Consider the following 25,459-nt stretch of genomic DNA (forward strand, 5'->3'; position numbering starts at 1 on the left):
TGTCCCCTAACTGCAAATATCCCTTATGTATCTAATTTATTGGTTTGCATGCTAAAGGCCTTGCTTTCTTCCTTGCTATGGATAAACTTGTATTTTATCAATTTCTTCTTCTGCTAACCCAATTGATGAGCCTGCAGACCAGCTGCTAAGTCCAGCCACACTTCTCCCTTTTTGTATTTGAGCTACAAACACAGCTGTCAAGGGTTTTTGCAGGGCCCTTTGCTAAAATCCAAGCAGGCAGGGGAGACACAAAGCAATAATTACAGTCACTAACGAGATTAGCAGTCCAGTCTTCAACAAAGATCCAAGCCACCCCGTGATGGCCCAGCCCTTGAAAAGATCATCTATCCGTCCTTCATTCACGTGTAATTAACTCTCAAGTTTGCAGTGCTTTTGTAGATTGATTCACTGTGATCTGATAAATTCATATAACACATTCCTTCAAAATCCTGACACCCATGACCATGTGCCAATAACAGAAAATCATAGTGGCTCCATTCTGCAAAGTGGCATGTCTAATGCTATCTACATCCATTAATAACCCACTTAAAGCTACAGATGTGTCATTGCTTTGTTTGGCTAGCCAACAACCAAGTCTATGTGTCGAGGTTAAAGTGTGAGCTGCAGCCACTCCAGGTGCCAGAACAGATGCAGAAATAACAGAACCAGGTCCCCAAAAGGCCACAGCATCCTGACACTGAGAAGTAAATGTGTGTCAAAGTGATCATGTTCTTCTTACCTCTTGATCTATCATTGTTCTGTTGGGTGTCAATAAGGTCAATCGCCCCAACCTGCAGGGACCTCCTGTTACTTTACTTGGAATACCAAACCAAGCACGATCACCACAGATTAAAAACACACCCTTTGGCAGCTGCAAAGGCACATGAGAGGCACGTGATGTACAGCATGAGGTAGAGTTACACCATCAGCTTGCATTTCTATATACGTCTAAGGCTGCATTTACATTCGGAGGTAACCCCCTTGTGGTCTTGTCTTTGTCCCTGTAACTAGACATTACACAAGCATCCATTTGCAATGATCCTAGCAATTCTAGTTCTTGTGGCTCAGCTGTAACCTGAGGCAAGAGGGCCTAAATGCTATCCCGGGAGTCTACATTATGTACAGGATTTCTTGATTTACAATTAAAAGCTTGTGAGGGACAAGGCCAGTTGTTAGGAGGAACACCAACAAGACATGTAGAGCATGGCTTTTCAGGATTGGCGATTGCTAAACACAGCGTATCCTGATGTACGGCTTTAGCCAGTGTCACTCACACGTTCCGTTTTGGCTGCGGAGCCATCCATCCTGTTCCTTCCTGTGTGCTCCAAAGAAGGCTTGACACAATGAGCAGGAATCCAGCGTGGTCCGTTTTCTGTGCAAACACAAGTATAACCCTTTCCCCAGGTTATTAAATCTACAGCACCACTCCATTGGCCACTTACCAAATCCCTCTCTGCTATAATTTCTATGTCCCCTGCTTCTCTGTTACCACTGTCCGCCCAGCTGCAGCCAGGGAAACAGGGGAGATAGTATAGCATAGAAAAGAAGAACTTAAAAACGAGGCCCTTTCCCTTAGCTGAGATGCAAGTGCAGCATTATTTCTTGGGGTCCCGTGGAGAAGAGCAGGAGGGAAAGAGCAAGAGCTATCGATAAGCACCCCTTCTTGAAGGCAGGGGGAAGAGGCTGCCTTACATTCACACAACCAATAAGGGGAACTGGGGAGAAAGAGATAAGGGAAAGAAGCTTACAATTCTACATTTTTGGGGGTACATTCTTTGCATCATACCATCCTTTCTAACTGCATTGCAACACTTCACCTGCACCCGAGCAGGCTTTTGCAACTCGGATTTTGAAATCAAAGTAGAGAAATGAGGAAATAAAGGAGGGCAAGAAGTTTTCTCCCTGTAGGATAAAACGTTTAACACATAAACTGCTTTGTGCAGTCGTGCCTGGGGGGTTTCTCCTTGCATTCCCCTTTTCTCTTTTTGAAGCTGATGCTTCAGAGTGCCATAGGCATGTTCAACAATAGCTTGTCCAGCAGAAGAATGAAGAATACCTGTATCATATACAATTCCCCATGCAGCCAAAAAATCTTGTGTTTTCTGAGATATATATAACAAGATCCATTATCAGTTTTTATTTTTGGAGGTACTCCTGGAATTGCAAATGCTCTTTGAAAATGACAAATAACATCCAAAGCTTTTTCTCCTGCATGTGCAGTTGCTACAATAGCAAAGTGAGAAAAGTATCAATAGACATGTACATGCTTTAGTCTCCCAAACTCATCAGTCTGAGTGTCACGATCCGCAAGGTGGGATTCGTGATGTGGTTCTTTCATTCGATCTCAGTGTACAGAAGATTATCAGGGACTTAAACCAAGGACTTAAACAGCAAAACACACTTTATTGAGTGCTCATCAGCACTAACATGCGATAGAGGGAAAAGAGGAGAAAGCAAAGCATAAGAAAAAGAGAGTAAGGGGATTATAGCTACCAACGTCGAAGTCCACTCAGCCGTCCAAAGACGCAGAGTCTTCTGTCTGTTGGGGAGATCTCAAAGGAAGGTAAATTTGGGGTGTGATTTTCTAGTCTTTTACAAAGCGAGGGGCACAGGGCCAAAACCAGAGGAGATTGATGATGAATTCCATTGCGCAGGGGGAAGGTGTAGGGTCCAGAGCAAACCACGTCTTGCAAGCCTTTGCTCACCAGCAGGAACGAGGGCAGTGTACCGTGCAACCACCTGCAAACAATCACTTAGCAAACATCCACCTCAGCTAGGCCCAAACCCCTAAGCCAAGTCCCTTGCGATATTCAGGATCTCAGTCTCTGTCCTTGAGACGGTTGTGAGACAGGTGAGAGAATGTTCGGACCGTCTGTTGTGACGTTGTGACTGTGAGTTGTGTCTGTCTGCCAAAGTTGCAACGCTTGCAACCCTCTGGGCTTGGTCCCATAATACATAGGAACACGTGAACCGTGACTGTCAGGGCATACAACAAATCATTGAACGAGCGTCATTGTTACTAAGACCAAATTGTCGTGGTAATGCTTGAAAACCTTGATGGTCAAATGGATAAGATACCTTGTTGCCTGTGGTGAGGAACCATTAAGGCAACATTGGCAACAATGATCATCAAGAGCATCAGCATTTCCTTCAGTGAAAAACCCCGGGAGAGAAGTGTGACTGTGAATATGCATCACAAAATATGATTCAGTGCGTTGCTGAATTGTATCCCACAATTCCACCAACACATCAAATAAAGGTGGGTGATCAATTTCAGATAAAACAACTTGATCTAATTTTCCAGTCAAATTTGCTACATAGGCAGAATCTGTCACAATATTTACAGCTTGAGGGAACAATTGAAATGCAGTGGCCGTGGCTTTCAGTTCAACAATTTGCAGTGAACCAGTTTGATATTTTACCACAGGTTGCCAATTACCATTGATTTTCAATGCAACTGCAGTTTTTTCTGTTTTTCCAGAGCCATCTGTAAAAACACCGGGTCCATCTACAGGGCTTTCCATACTTAACTGCTTTTGGCCAACTGGTACTTGCTGAAAAAATTTCAGTGAAGAGTGACTTGGTAAATGGTAAGACACCTGCCCTGTAAAAGCAGCCATAGCAGCTTGTAATGTAAGCCTAGCAGCTTGTAAGTTATCACAGCTTGCCAGTAACTGTTGGCACAACACCACTCAAAGTACCAGTTCTGAAGAGGCAAAACAATTCTTTCAGGATCTTGACCAGTCAATCCAACACATTGTTTAGGACACTTAATAAGTTCAGCAATTAATTCAAAAAGACCAGGGGCAGTTTTTATAGATCAAAAAGGTAAAAATAGCCATTCTAACATATGTAAAGGATCTTCCCACGGATCACTCCATTGCACAAGAATTTCAAAAGAAGTCATTGCTACCAATCAAAACAAATAATCGTACTATTTGTGCCAATAGCTCAATGCGAGAGACAAATTTCTCAAGCAAAGCTTTGACAACCAATTCAGGAACAAAAAGGGCTTCTGGGGTCAACTCACGGGTATCAGTAGTGTTTTCTGACCCCTTTAACATTTCTAAATGTGGTTGCAATTGTGAATTGGTAAGTCCCAAGTAAGGTCTTATCCAATTAATTGATTGCCAGGGCTTTCATTTCTTCACGCGGGAACAGGAACGACACAGCACCAATATGATGATTGGATCGTTCATTTATTCTCTAAGTTTGGGTACATTTATACTGTACACAAATCTACACACAAGTATTTCTTCTACAATCGACTGCATGTGTGTTGTTCGTTGTCACTTAATTGTAAAAAGTAAGCAGGGAACAGAAACTAAGTGTAAAACTAAGTCACAGAGGCTTCTCACTCACGCCTGAGAAAGCATGAGAAAGAGTCCAAACAGCCCTTGGTAAAGGACAACAATCTACAGGTGTTGTTTAGGCAAGGGGCGGTGTTCCACTTAACCAATGATGGTGGGTATGTTGCTTTAATGGCCAAGGAGAGTTTTACCTCTCAGACCTTCTCGAACATGTGTATAAAAGAAGATTAAGAATAATTAACTTTGCTCTCTTGGACAATGCAGCTGAGAGAGTCACGTAGGGCTTCGCCGTTCCTGATATAGCGCGACAGCTGTTCACACACCCTTAGAAGCATTCTTATTGGATAATTACATTTGCGTATATCGGACCGCAACTTGTTCAATTTCTCTATTTCTCATCCTGTTTAGCTCTTTCTTTGTGTTCTCTTGCTGACCACGACTGCCCCTTCCCTGTCTGATAACCCTGCTCTTGTTCTTAAGTGTTCCTCTTTATGGTCAAATTTGTTCTAACACAGCCCAGACTCTTACAGCTCCCACTCTTTTCTTAAAAATTGGAGTAACTAAATGGTGCAACATTTGTTGAAGGCCTTGTAAAAAACAAGGAAGAATCAGCATAAAACTTAGAAATACAAGCAGTAACATTATTGCCCCCTTGATCAAGGTCTGCCACGAACCCTTTAAACCTAACCTAGCAAGCCAGTCGGAAATCTTCAAAGTCTTCACAGCCGCGTCTGTGTGCTGACAACAAAAAATCCATAGCTGCGTGATTTTGCAAGGTAGCATGCCTAATACTATCAACATCAGTTAGCAACTCACTCAACATTTTCAAAATCTAATGAAGCTGTTTTTCTCCCCAACAGGCAAGAGGAGCTATATTTTTTTGCATTTATGGCAGCCGTTCCCCCTGGTAAAAGGAAAGATATTGCAATGATAGTTGCCAATGATGGTGACTGCACATTATCATTCTAAGCCTGTCGTGGTTTTAAAGCACCAGCTAAAAAATCACTAGAAAACTTACTTATTTCTTGCTGTGAGATATGGGTTAGAACAAGAGCAAAACAGGCTTAAAACTTACAAGGAACAAAGAAGGTTTCTTAACCTAACTACAAGAATAAGAAACCAGACTGCAACTTCTAGAACCCTTTTTCTTTACCACACAACCATTGTCTTGTTCACATGACAACACAGAGACAAAACCTTGGTGGTTAAAACAGTCCCAACTTTGCTATAGTCTCTTCATCAGTCTTTGTAGAGAAAAAGAAGCTCTCTTCTGCTGATTTATGGAGTTTTTCAGAAGAAAAACGTTTTCTAATGGTTTTCTATTTTTCTGATGCAAGCCACCCGGAGAACTCTGCCATCAGTTCTCTCCTCCCATTTCACACCACTCTGAGGTGTGCTATGGGCTAATGAGTCAAGAGCGGGTGTCATTTCAAGGATGAGTTATTCAAAGGCAAAAGTTCTCTTCATCTGTCTCTGAAAGCATTTCTGGAACCAGAAGTTTTCTCTTTGCCTCTTAAAGGCTGCAAATTTTTAACAACTCTCACTTCTCCATTTCTGTTCCAGCATCACATAAGATCACAACTACTTCACTATTTGCTTAAATCCACACTTTGAAATATTCTATTCCCCCCGCAAATACTCTTTCATGAATTAAAGGAGTTTTTTCAGAACACTTATTGTCCATCTCTATAGTTTTAGCAAAAGAATATTTCAGCTTATTAAAGCATCTCCTTATTTCTCTCTCCCGTCTGAAGCTTAATTCCTTTTTTCACTGTCTTTGATAGTTTATGTTGCCTCTTTACCTGTTGATCACACTCTCTCTTCCCCTCTCTCTGGGAAAAAAAAAAAATAAATTAACCAGCAAGTCTCATCTGGGTAGTGAAAGGGTTCAAATCTTGCCCAGGCCTTGTAGATGGTCTTGTGATCTCTGCCGGAGCGGCGGCTGGAGCTGTCTGCGATGGAAGATTTTTCATGGCTGCTCTGGAGAGTGTGGCCACTGTCTCAGAGTGCTGCAGGTCAATGGCTTTCTTCTCTTTACTTGGCAGTCTCTGGTGAAACTCAGCAGTGGCAGAAACTGCAGCCGAGCCAGGGACCGGCCTGGCCCAGCAGGCCTGCTGTACAAGGCCCAGCGAGCCCTCCGAGAAGGGGCTCCTGACGCTTCACACTCTCCATCATCCCCGGGAAGCGCAGAACTCTGGCCAGCCCTGCTCCCCGCTGCGGCCTTGTCCGGCCTGGGTCGGGGGAGGAGGAGGCTGAACTGAAACCCTGTTACTTCTTCAAAAGCCGGAAACCAAAGAGAACCAGAAATTCTCGGGCTTAGATCTTAAGGTGGTGTTCACAGGTTGATCTCACTTTTCAATGGTGAAAACTACTGTCAGCTGTCAGAAATGGCCAGTTATTGGCCAGGAGAAAAACTCCCAGCAGCCTCCAGCAGCCTGATCTTCCTTAGGTGTTTCCCTTTGTTTTCTTAAATGCTAATCCCTCACGGCTGGGTACACTGGACTTTACATTCTCTCCCAGCTGCCTACTTTTCTGTGCCCTCCTCTCTCATTCTACTTCCTTTGTCTTCAGGTCTTCAACCCCTCCCCTCTCCCAGCCCACAACAGCACCAAACAAACAAAGCAGAACATATCCAAACCACAAATGGCAACACACAGAACCAGCAAGTTTCATTCTGTTATAAATGCATACTATGCTATTGGCTTTTCACAAGTATTAAGATGAACGGTGCATGTATAATGTTAGAATAGCTTTTGCGATGTCTTTTTCTCACTCTCCTGCTGTTAACTAGAACTGAGGCGTAGGTCAGAAGAATTTTAGACGTTAGGTTTAAGTCCTGTCAGAACGGGCAGGATAACCTCCAGTGAACAGATGAGGGGGCCCAGGCTGCTCTCAGCACTTACTGCCTGTGGAAGAACGAGCCATGGCCCAAAGTCAAAGACGATAAGAGAGAAATTAAATGCACAAAGTCAAGGAACACGCATGCTCTAGAAAGGTGGACCCAAAGAGTGGCCATGCAAAACATTTCCTAGAAAAGTCTGAATATGCATATAGTCCATACTGTACAAATGGTATATAAAGGGTGTTTCCAAAGCACCAGGTGTGCTCTTGGCAGAGAGCCAAGGCATCCAGCCCTTACTCTTTGCTTTATTTTCTGTCTCTTATTGTCTTTATTAAACCTTTTAAAATGTTACAGGAGAGTGAACCTCGTTTTTCATAATTCTTTCACCTAATAACCTTTTGGCTTCAGCAAAAAATATCACCTCATCTCTCACAATCCTATAAAGTCTTTGTTCTTCTTCCCAAAGTTCAGCAGTTTAGCATGAGCTTGGCTGAGGAGCAGCCCATGTCCATTAGTAAAGCTCACTGAAAAATATCAATTGATTTAGCCAGTTGTAATGATCATGGGTCATGTGTTTTACAGAGGGCGCATAATAAGAGGGACATGGATAGGTGGATCAGGATGTCTCGAGCACCTTCCAAGTACCCCAGCCAACAGGGAAAAAGAATGAGAAGAAAAGAAGGCCACTTGCTCCAACTGATTCAGAGAGATCTCATTGGAGACACGCCTAATGGACTCTTTCCCTTTGTTCGAATCACAGGACTTCTACAGGACTCCTCTGTCTCCTTTGTGGTCAGGAAGCTCTAGCGACATGACTTGTATGCTCTGGGCGCTGGGGGTAGCGGAGCTCTTCTACCTGGGGAGCGGGGAGAAGAAACCAGTACAAACCAGCCCAGACTGGGGCAGCTGGGGAAAATTCAGAGTCACAAGGAGCCACTGGGAGCGAGGCAGGGGAGGGGCGGCAGTGACCGGCGAGGGGAGGCCGGGGAGAAGTTCCCGCCTCAGCCGAAGCCCCTCAGTGATTGACAATGGGGGGGGGCGGCTCCCGCCCAAACCGCGGGCCGGGAAAAGTGCCCTCAGGGATTGGCTGGGCGAGACGGGGGCGGGGCTGAGGGTTCCCGCCTCTGCCAAACTGCCCTCAGTCATTGGCTGGCTGGGAAAAGCCTCAAAACCTCCTCCAAATTTCAACAAAGCTGACAAAAATGGAATAAATTCCAATAAGTATGAAATATTTCAGGCTATCTTTTCATTACATTTAAACAGTGGAAGGTTGAAAAGGCAGCTTGTGCACTAAAACCTGGCAAAAACAAGAAAATGGGAGAACTCGTCCTGAGTGGCAGCAGGGAATGACAGACTGATCTGGCCATTGGTGCTGCAAGAGAGGGCAGTGGGGCTCTCGGGGATGCTGCCATAGAAAGTCTACACAGGAGTGTTGGAAAACCACTCCTGTTGCCCCAAGCCAAGGGAATGAAATGCTGAAGGTGTTTGCTGTCTCCTTCCTTCCTGATGCAGAGCGCATCCTCATGGCACTGCCTAAATCCTGCTTTGCATTGACTTGAAATCTTGGCTGCAGTTCTGGCAGCTCGTGCCCAAAGGAACACAGGAGTGGAGCTGCCAGAGGTCGGGGATGGGCAGAAAGGAAGCTGGGATGGGCTGAGCGAGCTGGGAAAGAGGCAGCGTCACGGGGGGCCCAGCCAAGGTCTGCAGCAGCCCGAGAGGCAGAGAGAGAGGGGGGGCAGCACGTGCCTGCCCCTGCAGCAGGAGTCCAGATCTGGTATGAGAAGCAAACCAAGAGAGGCAATGGGTGAGTCTTCTTCTCCCTGTTTTGGCAGCATGAACGGGAATTGTACCAACAGAAGCTGAGGGATCTGGAAAAGAAGATGGAAACGGCTGCATCTGACACGCAGAGTCGGAAGAAGATAACCCAGGAATTGGAAGCAGAGAGGGAAGACATGCAAGAAGAGTTGGACCATGGGACTGCTGCTGCTACCTTGAAGAAGAGAGGAAGAGAAGAAATCAAAGAGACAGAGAATGGACAACTCCTGAGCGCTGCACTGAGGAAGAGCGAAATGGCCAAAGGGACTCTGAAGAAAAACTTTGTAATCCTGCAGAGAAAATCTCCTGACAACTGCATGGGCCAGTCTCATCTCCAGGTAGGCAGAGACACTGACCTTCAGTCCACTCCAATGTCCCTGAAGGATTCCAGTGATATTTCCCATAAAGAAGTGGGACTCTATATCCCTGTGAGTCCAGGCCTGCTTGGCCAAAGCAGCCCAAGCTGCGGCAGGCAGCCTTGTCTGTCTGCCTGGCCCCAGCCAGAGACCATTGACTGGCAGATTGTTTCCTGGCACGCCCAGAATGACTGCTACAGCTCTGGAGTTTGCTGTTCAAATCAGCTGCAGGCCAAATGCTGGGCATGGGGAGCTGCTTCTCCTGTGCCCACACAAGATCATGGCAACACGTGGGGATTTGGATTTGGTGTGCGAAGGAATGGAGCAGGTGAGCAGGGCGATGGACTAAACCCAGCAGAGTTTTGTACCAAGAGATCTGAGCAGCAGCAGCTGCACTGCTGGTGCCTCGAGGATGCTTGCCAAGATGGAGATTTCTGAGGGACAGCTCTTGTGGTGTTTGAAATAAGGCAATCATCTCCCCTCTGAATCCCCAGCAGGCTGTTGGAGCACAAGAAGAGCAGCTGTTACGTGTCTCACAGACCATGCTGGAACCAAATCAGCCGGTTGCATCAGCTCAGGAAAAGACAGAGACTCCTGAACTAACCACTGAGCCCAGGAGAACTTTTGAGCAGGTAAAATGGGCTTTCTGTGCCTCCACGGAGCCTCAGGCTCCTCTGGAGCACAGCACGTTTGCCCAGGCAATGCTTTGCAGTGCCCTGCTTGTTTCCTTGCCTCTCCCTTTCCCTGCTGTGGGCACAGCCTTTTGTTCTGTCTCTTGCGGCAGCCCATGGCTTTCTCAAAGGTGCCTTCACTGCACTGTCTCCCTCCCTGGCCCTGTGTCCCTGGACAGACCCTGGCCTCTCTTGTGCAGCCCCCAGCGAGAACTTTTTGCCCCCAGTGTTGTCTGGTGCAATTCAGGATCTCAGAGCAGAGATCTTGCATTGATGTCCAGAGGTTCTTTTGCCCCATGTTTGCTGACGGATTTCTGTGGCCCTTTCTCCCATCCAATGTGCAGGTGGAACCTGAGGGGAGAGGAATCGGAATTTTTAGGAGAATGTTCCCACCACACTCTCTTAGGTCGCGTGTCCCCAAGTCTGACCAGCAAAATACCTTGACTTCTCAAAGAGAAGAGTTCTCCAGCAGCTCAGGGGAGCAGCAGTAGCCCTCCTGCTGATGCACAGCCTGTGGAGCAAGGGGTCAGTGGCCCAAATGTGTCCTTTGGAAATGAGAGTTGGGTTCCTCACTGCTGCTGGAACTCTCTCTGCTAGACCTGTGGGGGCTGAGGGATGTACGTGGGAAGGGTTTGAAGCCTTGGAATGGACTTGTTGATCATCTGAGCTCTGTTCAGGGCCAGTCTGGGAGCCTGTTCCTTTCCCCTTCCCCGAGGGCAGAGTGTGGGTGAGGGCTGCAGTTGGAGGCTGTGTCTGCCCTGACAGCCGGTACCGTGGGGCTGTGGATGCTGCTGCCAGCGTGGGCTTGTCTGAGCCGGGCCTTGTGCCTCTTTCAGGTGTCCCTGCTGCAGTCACAGCTGGCCCGAGACCGACAGCACCACCTGGAGAGCTGTGCAGGGAGCAGGCACGAGACACTCCCGTCGAGTCACAGGGAGCAGAAGGGATCTCCTTGCTTCCTAAACTTCTCAGAGAGGAGCCAGGATGCAGCTGGATGTAGAATTAGCCTTAGAATTTGTCAGTAGTTTATGTTTAAAGGATAGTTATAGGTGTAAGTGAACTTTATACAACAGTGTTCCATAGGATGTAGGATGTATTTATAGACAAATAAAGAGGTTGTTATGATCACGATTAAACTAAAAGATCTTTATCAGAATTACTTACTACCCAGTACAGGGTATATAATTATATATACCTTCCAAAGATAGATAGATATAGATATATAGATATATAGATAGATAGATAGATAGATAGATAGATAGATAGATAGATAGATAGCTATATATAAAACTTCCAGTATAGTGCATTGTATTTGAAGGAGCTTTGAAGCAATTCTATTCAAGCCCGGAAAACCAACTCTGAATTAGAGATTGATCACCCAGACCAATGATCGTGGGCAAAGATTTCTCTCAGCCTCAAGGAGTGACACTGAGGGACATGATCACTCCAGGGAGGAATCTGCAGAAGGGAGACATGTGCCATAATCCACTTTGGTGAGGTCAGGAGAACCCTGCCATGTGTGGAGCTTTTTCATTTGTCCTTAGGAAACTGCAACCTGCTTTATTCTGAGAGTCACAGAATCTCAGGCTGGGTGAGCTTGGAGGCACTTCTGGAGGTCACCTTGGGTCATTGTAGAGACAGACACACAACACACACCCACCCACCCACCCACACTTGAGTAGAGACAGCAACGGCTCCTCTTTATTACATTATCTCAAGTTTACGCCCTTAACAAAACGTGCTCTGAAGTCATTAGTTACATCGAAACAGCTCATTATATTCATTGGACAAAGCAATAGCTCATTGTATTTTATTGGTACAAAGCAATTGATGTCAATAATTAATTGGCAAGAGCTTACAACAGATTATTAAGGCACATATGCTCTCCTAAGGCATAACTGTCCCCTAACTGCAAATATCCCTTATGTATCTAATTTATTGGTTTGCATGCTAAAGGCCTTGCTTTCTTCCTTGCTATGGATAAACTTGTATTTTATCAATTTCTTCTTCTGCTAACCCAATTGATGAGCCTGCAGACCAGCTGCTAAGTCCAGCCACACTTCTCCCTTTTTGTATTTGAGCTACAAACACAGCTGTCAAGGGTTTTTGCAGGGCCCTTTGCTAAAATCCAAGCAGGCAGGGGAGACACAAAGCAATAATTACAATCACTAACGAGATTAGCAGTCCAGTCTTCAACAAAGATCCAAGCCACCCCGTGATGGCCCAGCCCTTGAAAAGATCATCTATCCGTCCTTCATTCACGTGTAATTAACTCTCAAGTTTGCAGTGCTTTTGTAGATTGATTCACTGTGATCTGATAAATTCATACAACACATTCCTTCAAAATCCTGACACCCATGACCATGTGCCAATAACAGAAAATCATAGTGGCTCCATTCTGCAAAGTGGCATGTCTAATGCTATCTACATCCATTAATAACCCACTTAAAGCTACAGATGTGTCATTGCTTTGTTTGGCTAGCCAACAACCAAGTCTATGTGTCGAGGTTAAAGTGTGAGCTGCAGCCACTCCAGGTGCCAGAACAGATGCAGAAATAACAGAACCAGGTCCCCAAAAGGCCACAGCATCCTGACACTGAGAAGTAAATGTGTGTCAAAGTGATCGTGTTCTTCTTACCTCTTGATCTATCATTGTTCTGTTGGGTGTCAATAAGGTCAATCGCCCCAACCTGCAGGGACCTCCTGTTACTTTACTTGGAATACCAAACCAAGCACGATCACCACAGATTAAAAACACACCCTTTGGCAGCTGCAAAGGCACATGAGAGGCACGTGATGTACAGCATGAGGTAGAGTTACACCATCAGCTTGCATTTCTATATACGTCTAAGGCTGCATTTACATTCGGAGGTAACCCCCTTGTGGTCTTGTCTTTGTCCCTGTAACTAGACATTACACAAGCATCCATTTGCAATGATCCTAGCAATTCTAGTTCTTGTGGCTCAGCTGTAACCTGAGGCAAGAGGGCCTAAATGCTATCCCGGGAGTCTACATTATGTACAGGATTTCTTGATTTACAATTAAAAGCTTGTGAGGGACAAGGCCAGTTGTTAGGAGGAGCACCAACAAGACATGTAGAGCATGGCTTTTCAGGATTGGCGATTGCTAAACACAGCGTATCCTGATGTACGGCTTTAGCCAGTGTCACTCACACGTTCCGTTTTGGCTGCGGAGCCATCCATCCTGTTCCTTCCTGTGTGCTCCAAAGAAGGCTTGACACAATGAGCAGGAATCCAGCGTGGTCCGTTTTCTGTGCAAACACAAGTATAACCCTTTCCCCAGGTTATTAAATCTACAGCACCACTCCATTGGCCACTTACCAAATCCCTCTCTGCTATAATTTCTATGTCCCCTGCTTCTCTGTTACCACTGTCCGCCCAGCTGCAGCCAGGGAAACAGGGGAGATAGTATAGCATAGAAAAGAAGAACTTAAAAACGAGGCCCTTTCCCTTAGCTGAGATGCAAATGCAGCATTATTTCTTGGGGTCCCGTGGAGAAGAGCAGGAGGGAAAGAGCAAGAGCTATCGATAAGCACCCCTTCTTGAAGGCAGGGGGAAGAGGCTGCCTTACATTCACACAACCAATAAGGGGAACTGGGGAGAAAGAGATAAGGGAAAGAAGCTTACAATTCTACATTTTTGGGGGTACATTCTTTGCATCATACCATCCTTTCTAACTGCATTGCAACACCTCACCTGCACCCGAGCAGGCTTTTGCAACTCGGATTTTGAAATCAAAGTAGAGAAATGAGGAAATAAAGGAGGGCAAGAAGTTTTCTCCCTGTAGGATAAAACGTTTAACACATAAACTGCTTTGTGCAGTCGTGCCTGGGGGGTTTCTCCTTGCATTCCCCTTTTTTCTTTTTGAAGCTGATGCTTCAGAGTGCCATAGGCATGTTCAACAATAGCTTGTCCAGCAGAAGAATGAAGAATACCTGTATCATATACAATTCCCCATGCAGCCAAAAAATCTTGTGTTTTCTGAGATATATATAACAAGATCCATTATCAGTTTTTATTTTTGGAGGTACTCCTAGAATTGCAAATGCTCTTTGAAAATGACAAATAACATCCAAAGCTTTTTCTCCTGCATGTGCAGTTGCTACAATAGCAAAGTGAGAAAAGTATCAATAGACATGTACATGCTTTAGTCTCCCAAACTCATCAGTCTGAGTGTCACGATCCGCAAGGTGGGATTCGTGATGTGGTTCTTTCATTCGATCTCAGTGTACAGAAGATTATCAGGGACTTAAACCAAGGACTTAAACAGCAAAACACACTTTATTGAGTGTTCATTAGCACTAACATGCGGTAGAGGGAAAAGAGGAGAAAGCAAAGCATAAGAAAAAGAGAGTAAGGGGATTATAGCTACCAACGTCGAAGTCCACTCAGCCGTCCAAAGACGCAGAGTCTTCTGTCTGTTGGGGAGATCTCAAAGGAAGGTAAATTTGGGGTGTGATTTTCTAGTCTTTTACAAAGCGAGGGGCACAGGGCCAAAACCAGAGGAGATTGATGATGAATTCCATTGCGCAGGGGTAGGTGTAGGGTCCAGAGCAAACCACGTCTTGCAAGCCTTTGCTCACCAGCAGGAACGAGGGCAGTGTACCGTGCAACCACCTGCAAACAATCACTTAGCAAACATCCACCTCAGCTAGGCCCAAACCCCTAAGCCAAGTCCCTTGCGATATTCAGGATCTCAGTCTCTGTCCTTGAGACGGTTGTGAGACAGGTGAGAGAATGTTCGGACCGTCTGTTGTGACGTTGTGACTGTGAGTTGTGTCTGTCTGCCAAAGTTGCAACGCTTGCAACCCTCTGGGCTTGGTCCCATAATACATAGGAACACGTGAACCGTGACTGTCAGGGCATACAACAAATCATTGAACGAGCGTCATTGTTACTAAGACCAAATTGTCGTGGTAATGCTTGAAAACCTTGATGGTCAAATGGATAAGATACCTTGTTGCCTGTGGTGAGGAACCATTAAGGCAACATTGGCAACAATGATCATCAAGAGCATCAGCATTTCCTTCAGTGAAAAACCCCGGGAGAGAAGTGTGACTGTGAATATGCATCACAAAATATGATTCAGTGCGTTGCTGAATTGTATCCCACAATTCCACCAACACATCAAATAAAGGTGGGTGATCAATTTCAGATAAAACAACTTGATCTAATTTTCCAGTCAAATTTGCTACATAGGCAGAATCTGTCACAATATTTACAGCTTGAGGGAACAATTGAAATGCAGTGGCCGTGGCTTTCAGTTCAACAATTTGCAGTGAACCAGTTTGATATTTTACCACAGGTTGCCAATTACCATTGATTTTCAATGCAACTGCAGTTTTTTCTGTTTTTCCAGAGCCATCTGTAAAAACACCGGGTCCATCTACAGGGCTTTCCATACTTAACTGCTTTTGGCCAACTGGTACTTGCTGAAAAAATTTCAGTGAAGAGTGACTTGGTAAATGGTAAGACACCTGCCCTGTAAAAGCAGCCATAGCAGCTTGTAATGTAAGCCTAGCAGCTTGTAAGTTATCACAGCTTGCCAGTAACTGTTGGCACAACAGCACTCAAAGTACCAGTTCTGAAGAGGCAAAACAATTCTTTCAGGATCTTGACCAGTCAATCCAACACATTGTTTAGGACACTTAATAAGTTCAGCAATTAATTCAAAAAGACCAGGGGCAGTTTTTATAGATCAAAAAGGTAAAAATAGCCATTCTAACATATGTAAAGGATCTTCCCACGGATCACTCCATTGCACAAGAATTTCAAAAGAAGTCATTGCTACCAATCAAAACAAATAATCGTACTATTTGTGCCAATAGCTCAATGCGAGAGACAAATTTCTCAAGCAAAGCTTTGACAACCAATTCAGGAACAAAAAGGGCTTCTGGGGTCAACTCACGGGTATCAGTAGTGTTTTCTGACCCCTTTAACATTTCTAAATGTGGTTGCAATTGTGAATTGGTAAGTCCCAAGTAAGGTCTTATCCAATTAATTGATTGCCAGGGCTTTCATTTCTTCACGCGGGAACAGGAACGACACAGCACCAATATGATGATTGGATCGTTCATTTATTCTCTAAGTTTGGGTACATTTATACTGTACACAAATCTACACACAAGTATTTCTTCTACAATCGACTGCATGTGTGTTGTTCGTTGTCACTTAATTGTAAAAAGTAAGCAGGGAACAGAAACTAAGTGTAAAACTAAGTCACAGAGGCTTCTCACTCACGCCTGAGAAAGCATGAGAAAGAGTCCAAACAGCCCTTGGTAAAGGACAACAATCTACAGGTGTTGTTTAGGCAAGGGGCGGTGTTCCACTTAACCAATGATGGTGGGTATGTTGCTTTAATGGCCAAGGAGAGTTTTACCTCTCAGACCTTCTCGAACATGTGTATAAAAGAAGATTAAGAATAATTAACTTTGCTCTCTTGGACAATGCAGCTGAGAGAGTCACGTAGGGCTTCGCCGTTCCTGATATAGCGCGACAGCTGTTCACACACCCTTAGAAGCATTCTTATTGGATAATTACATTTGCGTATATCGGACCGCAACTTGTTCAATTTCTCTATTTCTCATCCTGTTTAGCTCTTTCTTTGTGTTCTCTTGCTGACCACGACTGCCCCTTCCCTGTCTGATAACCCTGCTCTTGTTCTTAAGTGTTCCTCTTTATGGTCAAATTTGTTCTAACACAGCCCAGACTCTTACAGCTCCCACTCTTTTCTTAAAAATTGGAGTAACTAAATGGTGCAACATTTGTTGAAGGCCTTGTAAAAAACAAGGAAGAATCAGCATAAAACTTAGAAATACAAGCAGTAACATTATTGCCCCCTTGATCAAGGTCTGCCACCAACCCTTTAAACCTAACCTAGCAAGCCAGTCGGAAATCTTCAAAGTCTTCACAGCCGCGTCTGTGTGCTGACAACAAAAAATCCATAGCTGCGTGATTTTGCAAGGTAGCATGCCTAATACTATCAACATCAGTTAGCAACTCACTCAACATTTTCAAAATCTAATGAAGCTGTTTTTCTCCCCAACAGGCAAGAGGAGCTATATTTTTTTGCATTTATGGCAGCCGTTCCCCCTGGTAAAAGGAAAGATATTGCAATGATAGTTGCCAATGATGGTGACTGCACATTATCATTCTAAGCCTGTCGTGGTTTTAAAGCACCAGCTAAAAAATCACTAGAAAACTTACTTATTTCTTGCTGTGAGATATGGGTTAGAACAAGAGCAAAACAGGCTTAAAACTTACAAGGAACAAAGAAGGTTTCTTAACCTAACTACAAGAATAAGAAACCAGACTGCAACTTCTAGAACCCTTTTTCTTTACCACACAACCATTGTCTTGTTCACATGACAACACAGAGACAAAACCTTGGTGGTTAAAACAGTCCCAACTTTGCTATAGTCTCTTCATCAGTCTTTGTAGAGAAAAAGAAGCTCTCTTCTGCTGATTTATGGAGTTTTTCAGAAGAAAAACGTTTTCTAATGGTTTTCTATTTTTCTGATGCAAGCCACCCGGAGAACTCTGCCATCAGTTCTCTCCTCCCATTTCACACCACTCTGAGGTGTGCTATGGGCTAATGAGTCAAGAGCGGGTGTCATTTCAAGGATGAGTTATTCAAAGGCAAAAGTTCTCTTCATCTGTCTCTGAAAGCATTTCTGGAACCAGAAGTTTTCTCTTTGCCTCTTAAAGGCTGCAAATTTTTAACAACTCTCACTTCTCCATTTCTGTTCCAGCATCACATAAGATCACAACTACTTCACTATTTGCTTAAATCCACACTTTGAAATATTCTATTCCCCCCGCAAATACTCTTTCATGAATTAAAGGAGTCTTTTCAGAACACTTATTGTCCATCTCTATAGTTTTAGCAAAAGAATATTTCAGCTTATTAAAACATCTCCTTATTTCTCTCTCCCGTCTGAAGCTTAATTCCTTTTTTCACTGTCTTTGATAGTTTATGTTGCCTCTTTACCTGTTGATCACACTCTCTCTTCCCCTCTCTCTGGGGAAAAAAAAAAAAAATATTAACCAGCAAGTCTCATCTGGGTAGTGAAAGGGTTCAAATCTTGCCCAGGCCTTGTAGACGGTCTTGTGATCTCTGCCGGAGCGGCGGCTGGAGCTGTCTGCGATGGAAGATTTTTCATGGCTGCTCTGGAGAGTGTGGCCACTGTCTCAGAGTGCTGCAGGTCAATGGCTTTCTTCTCTTTACTTGGCAGTCTCTGGTGAAACTCAGCAGTGGCAGAAACTGCAGCCGAGCCAGGGACCGGCCTGGCCCAGCAGGCCTGCTGTACAAGGCCCAGCGAGCCCTCCGAGAAGGGGTTCCTGACGCTTCACACTCTCCGTCATCCCCGGGAAGCGCAGAACTCTGGCCAGCCCTGCTCCCCGCTGCGGCCTTGTCCGGCCTGGGTCGGGGGAGGAGGAGGCTGAACTGAAACCCTGTTACTTCTTCAAAAGCCGGAAACCAAAGAGAACCAGAAATTCTCGGGCTTAGATCTTAAGGTGGTGTTCACAGGTTGATCTCACTTTTCAATGGTGAAAACTACTGTCAGCTGTCAGAAATGGCCAGTTATTGGCCAGGAGAAAAACTCCCAGCAGCCTCCAGCAGCCTGATCTTCCTTAGGTGTTTCCCTTTGTTTTCTTAAATGCTAATCCCTCACGGCTGGGTACACTGGACTTTACATTCTCTCCCAACTGCCTACTTTTCTGTGCCCTCCTCTCTCATTCTACTTCCTTTGTCTTCAGGTCTTCAACCCCTCCCCTCTCCCAGCCCACAACAGCACCAAACAAACCAAGCAGAACATATCCAAACCACAAATGGCAACACACAGAACCAGCAAGTTTCATTCTGTTATAAATGCATACTATGCTATTGGCTTTTCACTAGTATTAAGATGAACGGTGCATGTATAATGTTAGAATAGCTTTTGCGATGTCTTTTTCTCACTCTCCTGCTGTTAACTAGAACTGAGGCGTAGGTCAGAAGAATTTTAGACGTTAGGTTTAAGTCCTGTCAGAACGGGCAGGATAACCTCCAGTGAACAGATGAGGGGGCCCAGGCTGCTCTCAGCACTTACTGCCTGTGGAAGAACGAGCCATGGCCCAAAGTCAAAGACGATAAGAGAGAAATTAAATGCACAAAGTCAAGGAACACGCATGCTCTAGAAAGGTGGACCCAAAGAGTGGCCATGCAAAACATTTCCTAGAAAAGTCTGAATATGCATATAGTCCATACTGTACAAATGGTATATAAAGGGTGTTTCCAAAGCACCAGGTGTGCTCTTGGCAGAGAGCCAAGGCATCCAGCCCTTACTCTTTGCTTTATTTTCTGTCTCTTATTGTCTTTATTAAACCTTTTAAAATGTTACAGGAGAGTGAACCTCGTTTTTCATAATTCTTTCACCTAATAACCTTTTGGCTTCAGCAAAAAATATCACCTCATCTCTCACAATCCTATAAAGTCTTTGTTCTTCTTCCCAAAGTTCAGCAGTTTAGCATGAGCTTGGCTGAGGAGCAGCCCATGTCCATTAGTAAAGCTCACTGAAAAATATCAATTGATTTAGCCAGTTGTAATGATCATGGGTCATGTGTTTTACAGAGGGCGCATAATAAGAGGGACATGGATAGGTGGATCAGGATGTCTCGAGCACCTTCCAAGTACCCCAGCCAACAGGGAAAAAGAATGAGAAGAAAAGAAGGCCACTTGCTCCAACTGATTCAGAGAGATCCCATTGGAGACACGCCTAATGGACTCTTTCCCTTTGTTCGAATCACAGGACTTCTACAGGACTCCTCTGTCTCCTTTGTGGTCAGGAAGCTCTAGCGACATGACTTGTATGCTCTGGGCGCTGGGGGTAGCGGAGCTCCTCTACCTGGGGAGCGGGGAGAAGAAACCAGTACAAACCAGCCCAGACTGGGGCAGCTGGGGAAAATTCAGAGTCACAAGGAGCCACTGGGAGCGAGGCAGGGGAGGGGCGGCAGTGACCGGCGAGGGGAGGCCGGGGAGAAGTTCCCGCCTCAGCCGAAGCCCCTCAGTGATTGACAATGGGGGGGGCGGCTCCCGCCCAAACCGCGGGCCGGGAAAAGTGCCCTCAGGGATTGGCTGGGCGGGACGGGGGCGGGGCTGAGGGTTCCCGCCTTTGCCAAACTGCCCTCAGTCATTGGCTGGCTGGGAAAAGCCTCAAAACCTCCTCCAAATTTCAACAAAGCTGACAAAAATGGAATAAATTCCAATAAGTATGAAATATTTCAGGCTATCTTTTCATTACATTTAAACAGTGGAAGGTTGAAAAGGCAGCTTGTGCACTAAAACCTGGCAAAAACAAGAAAATGGGAGAACTCGTCCTGAGTGGCAGCAGGGAATGACAGACTGATCTGGCCATTGGTGCTGCAAGAGAGGGCAGTGGGGCTCTCGGGGATGCTGCCATGGAAAGTCTACACAGGAGTGTTGGAAAACCACTCCTGTTGCCCCAAGCCAAGGGAATGAAATGCTGAAGGTGTTTGCTGTCTCCTTCCTTCCTGATGCAGAGCGCATCCTCATGGCACTGCCTAAATCCTGCTTTGCATTGACTTGAAATCCTGGCTGCAGTTCTGGCAGCTCGTGCCCAAAGGAACACGGGAGTGGAGCTGCCAGAGGTCGGGGACGGGCAGAAAGGAAGCTGGGATGGGCTGAGCGAGCTGGGAAAGAGGCAGCGTCACGGGGGGCCCAGCCAAGGTCTGCAGCAGCCCGAGAGGCAGAGAGAGAGGGGGGGCAGCACGTGCCTGCCCCTGCAGCAGGAGTCCAGATCTGGTATGAGAAGCAAACCAAGAGAGGCAATGGGTGAGTCTTCTTCTCCCTGTTTTGGCAGCATGAACGGGAATTGTACCAACAGAAGCTGAGGGATCTGGAAAAGAAGATGGAAACGGCTGCATCTGACACGCAGAGTCGGAAGAAGATAACCCAGGAATTGGAAGCAGAGAGGGAAGACATGCAAGAAGAGTTGGACCATGGGACTGCTGCTGCCTTGAAGAAGAGAGGAAGAGAAGAAATCAAAGGGACAGAGAATGGACAACTCCTGAGCGCTGCACTGAGGAAGAGCGAAATGGCCAAAGGGACTCTGAAGAAAAACTTTGTAATCCTGCAGAGAAAATCTCCTGACAACTGCATGGGCCAGTCTCATCTCCAGGTAGGCAGAGACACTGACCTTCAGTCCACTCCAATGTCCCTGAAGGATTCCAGTGATATTTCCCATAAAGAAGTGGGACTCTATATCCCTGTGAGTCCAGGCCTGCTTGGCCAAAGCAGCCCAAGCTGCGGCAGGCAGCCTTGTCTGTCTGCCTGGCCCCAGCCAGAGACCATTGACTGGCAGATTGTTTCCTGGCATGCCCAGAATGACTGCTACAGCTCTGGAGTTTGCTGTTCAAATCAGCTGCAGGCCAAATGCTGGGCATGGGGAGCTGCTTCTCCTGTGCCCACACAAGATCATGGCAACACGTGGGGATTTGGATTTGGTGTGCGAAGGAATGGAGCAGGTGAGCAGGGCGATGGACTAAACCCAGCAGAGTTTTGTACCAAGAGATCTGAGCAGCAGCAGCTGCACTGCTGGTGCCTCGAGGATGCTTGCCAAGATGGAGATTTCTGAGGGACAGCTCTTGTGGTGTTTGAAATAAGGCAATCATCTCCCCTCTGAATCCCCAGCAGGCTGTTGGAGCACAAGAAGAGCAGCTGTTACGTGTCTCACAGACCATGCTGGAACCAAATCAGCCGGTTGCATCAGCTCAGGAAAAGACAGAGACTCCTGAACTAACCACTGAGCCCAGGAGAACTTTTGAGCAGGTAAAATGGGCTTTCTGTGCCTCCACGGAGCCTCAGGCTCCTCTGGAGCACAGCACGTTTGCCCAGGCAATGCTTTGCAGTGCCCTGCTTGTTTCCTTGCCTCTCCCTTTCCCTGCTGTGGGCACAGCCTTTTGTTCTGTCTCTTGCGGCAGCCCATGGCTTTCTCAAAGGTGCCTTCACTGCACTGTCTCCCTCCCTGGCCCTGTGTCCCTGGACACACCCTGGCCTCTCTTGTGCAGCCCCCAGCGAGAACTTTTTGCCCCCAGTGTTGTCTGGTGCAATTCAGGATCTCAGAGCAGAGATCTTGCATTGATGTCCAGAGGTTCTTTTGCCCCATGTTTGCTGACGGATTTCTGTGGCCCTTTCTCCCATCCAATGTGCAGGTGGAACCTGAGGGGAGAGGAATCGGAATTTTTAGGAGAATGTTCCCACCACACTCTCTTAGGTTGCATGTCCCCAAGTCTGACCAGCAAAATACCTTGACTTCTCAAAGAGAAGAGTTCTCCAGCAGCTCAGGGGAGCAGCAGTAGCCCTCCTGCTGATGCACAGCCTGTGGAGCAAGGGGTCAGTGGCCCAAATGTGTCCTTTGGAAATGAGAGTTGGGTTCCTCACTGCTGTTGGAACTCTCTCTGCTAGACCTGTGGGGGCTGAGGGATGTACGTGGGAAGGGTTTGGCAGCCTTGGAATGGACTTGTTGATCATCTGAGCTCTGTTCAGGGCCAGTCTGGGAGCCTGTTCCTTTCCCCTTCCCCGAGGGCAGAGTGTTGGTGAGGGCTGCAGTTGGAGGCTGTGTCTGCCCTGACAGCCGGTACCGTGGGGCTGTGGATGCTGCTGCCAGCGTGGGCTTGTCTGAGCCGGGCCTTGTGCCTCTTTCAGGTGTCCCTGCTGCAGTCACAGCTGGCCCGAGACCGACAGCACCACCTGGAGAGCTGTGCAGGGAGCAGGCACGAGACACTCCCGTCGAGTCACAGGGAGCAGAAGGGATCTCCTTGCTTCCTAAACTTCTCAGAGAGGAGCCAGGATGCAGCTGGATGTAGAATTAGCCTTAGAATTTGTCAGTAGTTTATGTTTAAAGGATAGTTATAGGTGTAAGTGAACTTTATACAACAGTGTTCCATAGGATGTAGGATGTATTTATAGACAAATAAAGAGGTTGTTATGATCACGTTTAAACTAAAAGATCTTTATCAGAATTACTTACTACCCAGTACAGGGTATATAATTATATATACCTTCCAAAGATAGATAGATATAGATATATAGATATATAGATATATACATAGATAGATAGATAGATAGATAGATAGATAGATAGATAGATAGATAGCTAGATAGCTATATATAAAACTTCCAGTATAGTGCATTGTATTTGAAGGAGCTTTGAAGCAATTCTATTCAAGCCCGGAAAACCAATTCTGAATTAGAGATTGATCACCCAGACCAATGATCGTGGGCAAAGATTTCTCTCAGCCTCAAGGAGTGACACTGAGGGACATGATCACTCCAGGGAGGAATCTGCAGAAGGGAGACATGTGCCATAATCCACTTTGGTGAGGTCAGGAGAACCCTGCCATGTGTGGAGCTTTTTCATTTGTCCTTAGGAAACTGCAACCTGCTTTATTCTGAGAGTCACAGAATCTCAGGCTGGGTGAGCTTGGAGGCACTTCTGGAGGTCACCTTGGGTCATTGTAGAGACAGACACACAACACACACCCACCCACCCACCCACACTTGAGTAGAGACAGCAACGGCTCCTCTTTATTACATTATCTCAAGTTTACGCCCTTAACAAAACGTGCTCTGAAGTCATTAGTTACATCGAAACAGCTCATTATATTCATTGGACAAAGCAATAGCTCATTGTATTTTATTGGTACAAAGCAATTGATGTCAATAATTAATTGGCAAGAGCTTACAACAGATTATTAAGGCACATATGCTCTCCTAAGGCATAACTGTCCCCTAACTGCAAATATCCCTTATGTATCTAATTTATTGGTTTGCATGCTAAAGGCCTTGCTTTCTTCCTTGCTATGGATAAACTTGTATTTTATCAATTTCTTCTTCTGCTAACCCAATTGATGAGCCTGCAGACCAGCTGCTAAGTCCAGCCACACTTCTCCCTTTTTGTATTTGAGCTACAAACACAGCTGTCAAGGGTTTTTGCAGGGCCCTTTGCTAAAATCCAAGCAGGCAGGGGAGACACAAAGCAATAATTACAATCACTAACGAGATTAGCAGTCCAGTCTTCAACAAAGATCCAAGCCACCCCGTGATGGCCCAGCCCTTGAAAAGATCATCTATCCGTCCTTCATTCACGTGTAATTAACTCTCAAGTTTGCAGTGCTTTTGTAGATTGATTCACTGTGATCTGATAAATTCATATAACACATTCCTTCAAAATCCTGACACCCATGACCATGTGCCAATAACAGAAAATCATAGTGGCTCCATTCTGCAAAGTGGCATGTCTAATGCTATCTACATCCATTAATAACCCACTTAAAGCTACAGATGTGTCATTGCTTTGTTTGGCTAGCCAACAACCAAGTCTATGTGTCGAGGTTAAAGTGTGAGCTGCAGCCACTCCAGGTGCCAGAACAGATGCAGAAATAACAGAACCAGGTCCCCAAAAGGCCACAGCATCCTGACACTGAGAAGTAAATGTGTGTCAAAGTGATCATGTTCTTCTTACCTCTTGATCTATCATTGTTCTGTTGGGTGTCAATAAGGTCAATTGCCCCAACCTGCAGGGACCTCCTGTTACTTTCCTTGGAATACCAAACCAAGCACGATCACCACAGATTAAAAACACACCCTTTGGCAGCTGCAAAGGCACATGAGAGGCACGTGATGTACAGCATGAGGTAGAGTTACACCATCAGCTTGCATTTCTATATACGTCTAAGGCTGCATTTACATTCGGAGGTAACCCCCTTGTGGTCTTGTCTTTGTCCCTGTAACTAGACATTACACAAGCATCCATTTGCAATGATCCTAGCAATTCTAGTTCTTGTGGCTCAGCTGTAACCTGAGGCAAGAGGGCCTAAATGCTATCCCGGGAGTCTACATTATGTACAGGATTTCTTGATTTACAATTAAAAGCTTGTGAGGGACAAGGCCAGTTGTTAGGAGGAGCACCAACAAGACATGTAGAGCATGGCTTTTCAGGATTGGCGATTGCTAAACACAGCGTATCCTGATGTACGGCTTTAGCCAGTGTCACTCACACGTTCCGTTTTGGCTGCGGAGCCATCCATCCTGTTCCTTCCTGTGTGCTCCAAAGAAGGCTTGACACAATGAGCAGGAATCCAGCGTGGTCCGTTTTCTGTGCAAACACAAGTATAACCCTTTCCCCAGGTTATTAAATCTACAGCACCACTCCATTGGCCACTTACCAAATCCCTCTCTGCTATAATTTCTATGTCCCCTGCTTCTCTGTTACCACTGTCCGCCCAGCTGCAGCCAGGGAAACAGGGGAGATAGTATAGCATAGAAAAGAAGAACTTAAAAACGAGGCCCTTTCCCTTAGCTGAGATGCAAGTGCAGCATTATTTCTTGGGGTCCCGTGGAGAAGAGCAGGAGGGAAAGAGCAAGAGCTATCGATAAGCACCCCTT

At 45.8% G+C, this 25,459-nt stretch overlaps 3 pseudogenes; all 3 read right to left on the reverse strand.

Moving 5' to 3' along the window:
- On the reverse strand, positions 1-1,399 carry LOC147650219 (uncharacterized; annotated as a pseudogene).
- A 10,638-nt stretch (positions 1,400-12,037) lies between these two features.
- Positions 12,038-13,289, reverse strand: LOC147650220 (uncharacterized; annotated as a pseudogene).
- A 10,655-nt stretch (positions 13,290-23,944) lies between these two features.
- LOC147650221 (uncharacterized) lies at positions 23,945-25,196 on the reverse strand (annotated as a pseudogene).
- Between the last annotated feature and the right edge of the window lie 263 nt (positions 25,197-25,459).

The sequence above is a fragment of the Cyanistes caeruleus genome, chromosome 16 (assembly GCF_971803275.1).
Source record: "Cyanistes caeruleus chromosome 16, bCyaCae1.hap1.1, whole genome shotgun sequence".
NCBI lineage: Eukaryota > Metazoa > Chordata > Aves > Passeriformes > Paridae > Cyanistes > Cyanistes caeruleus.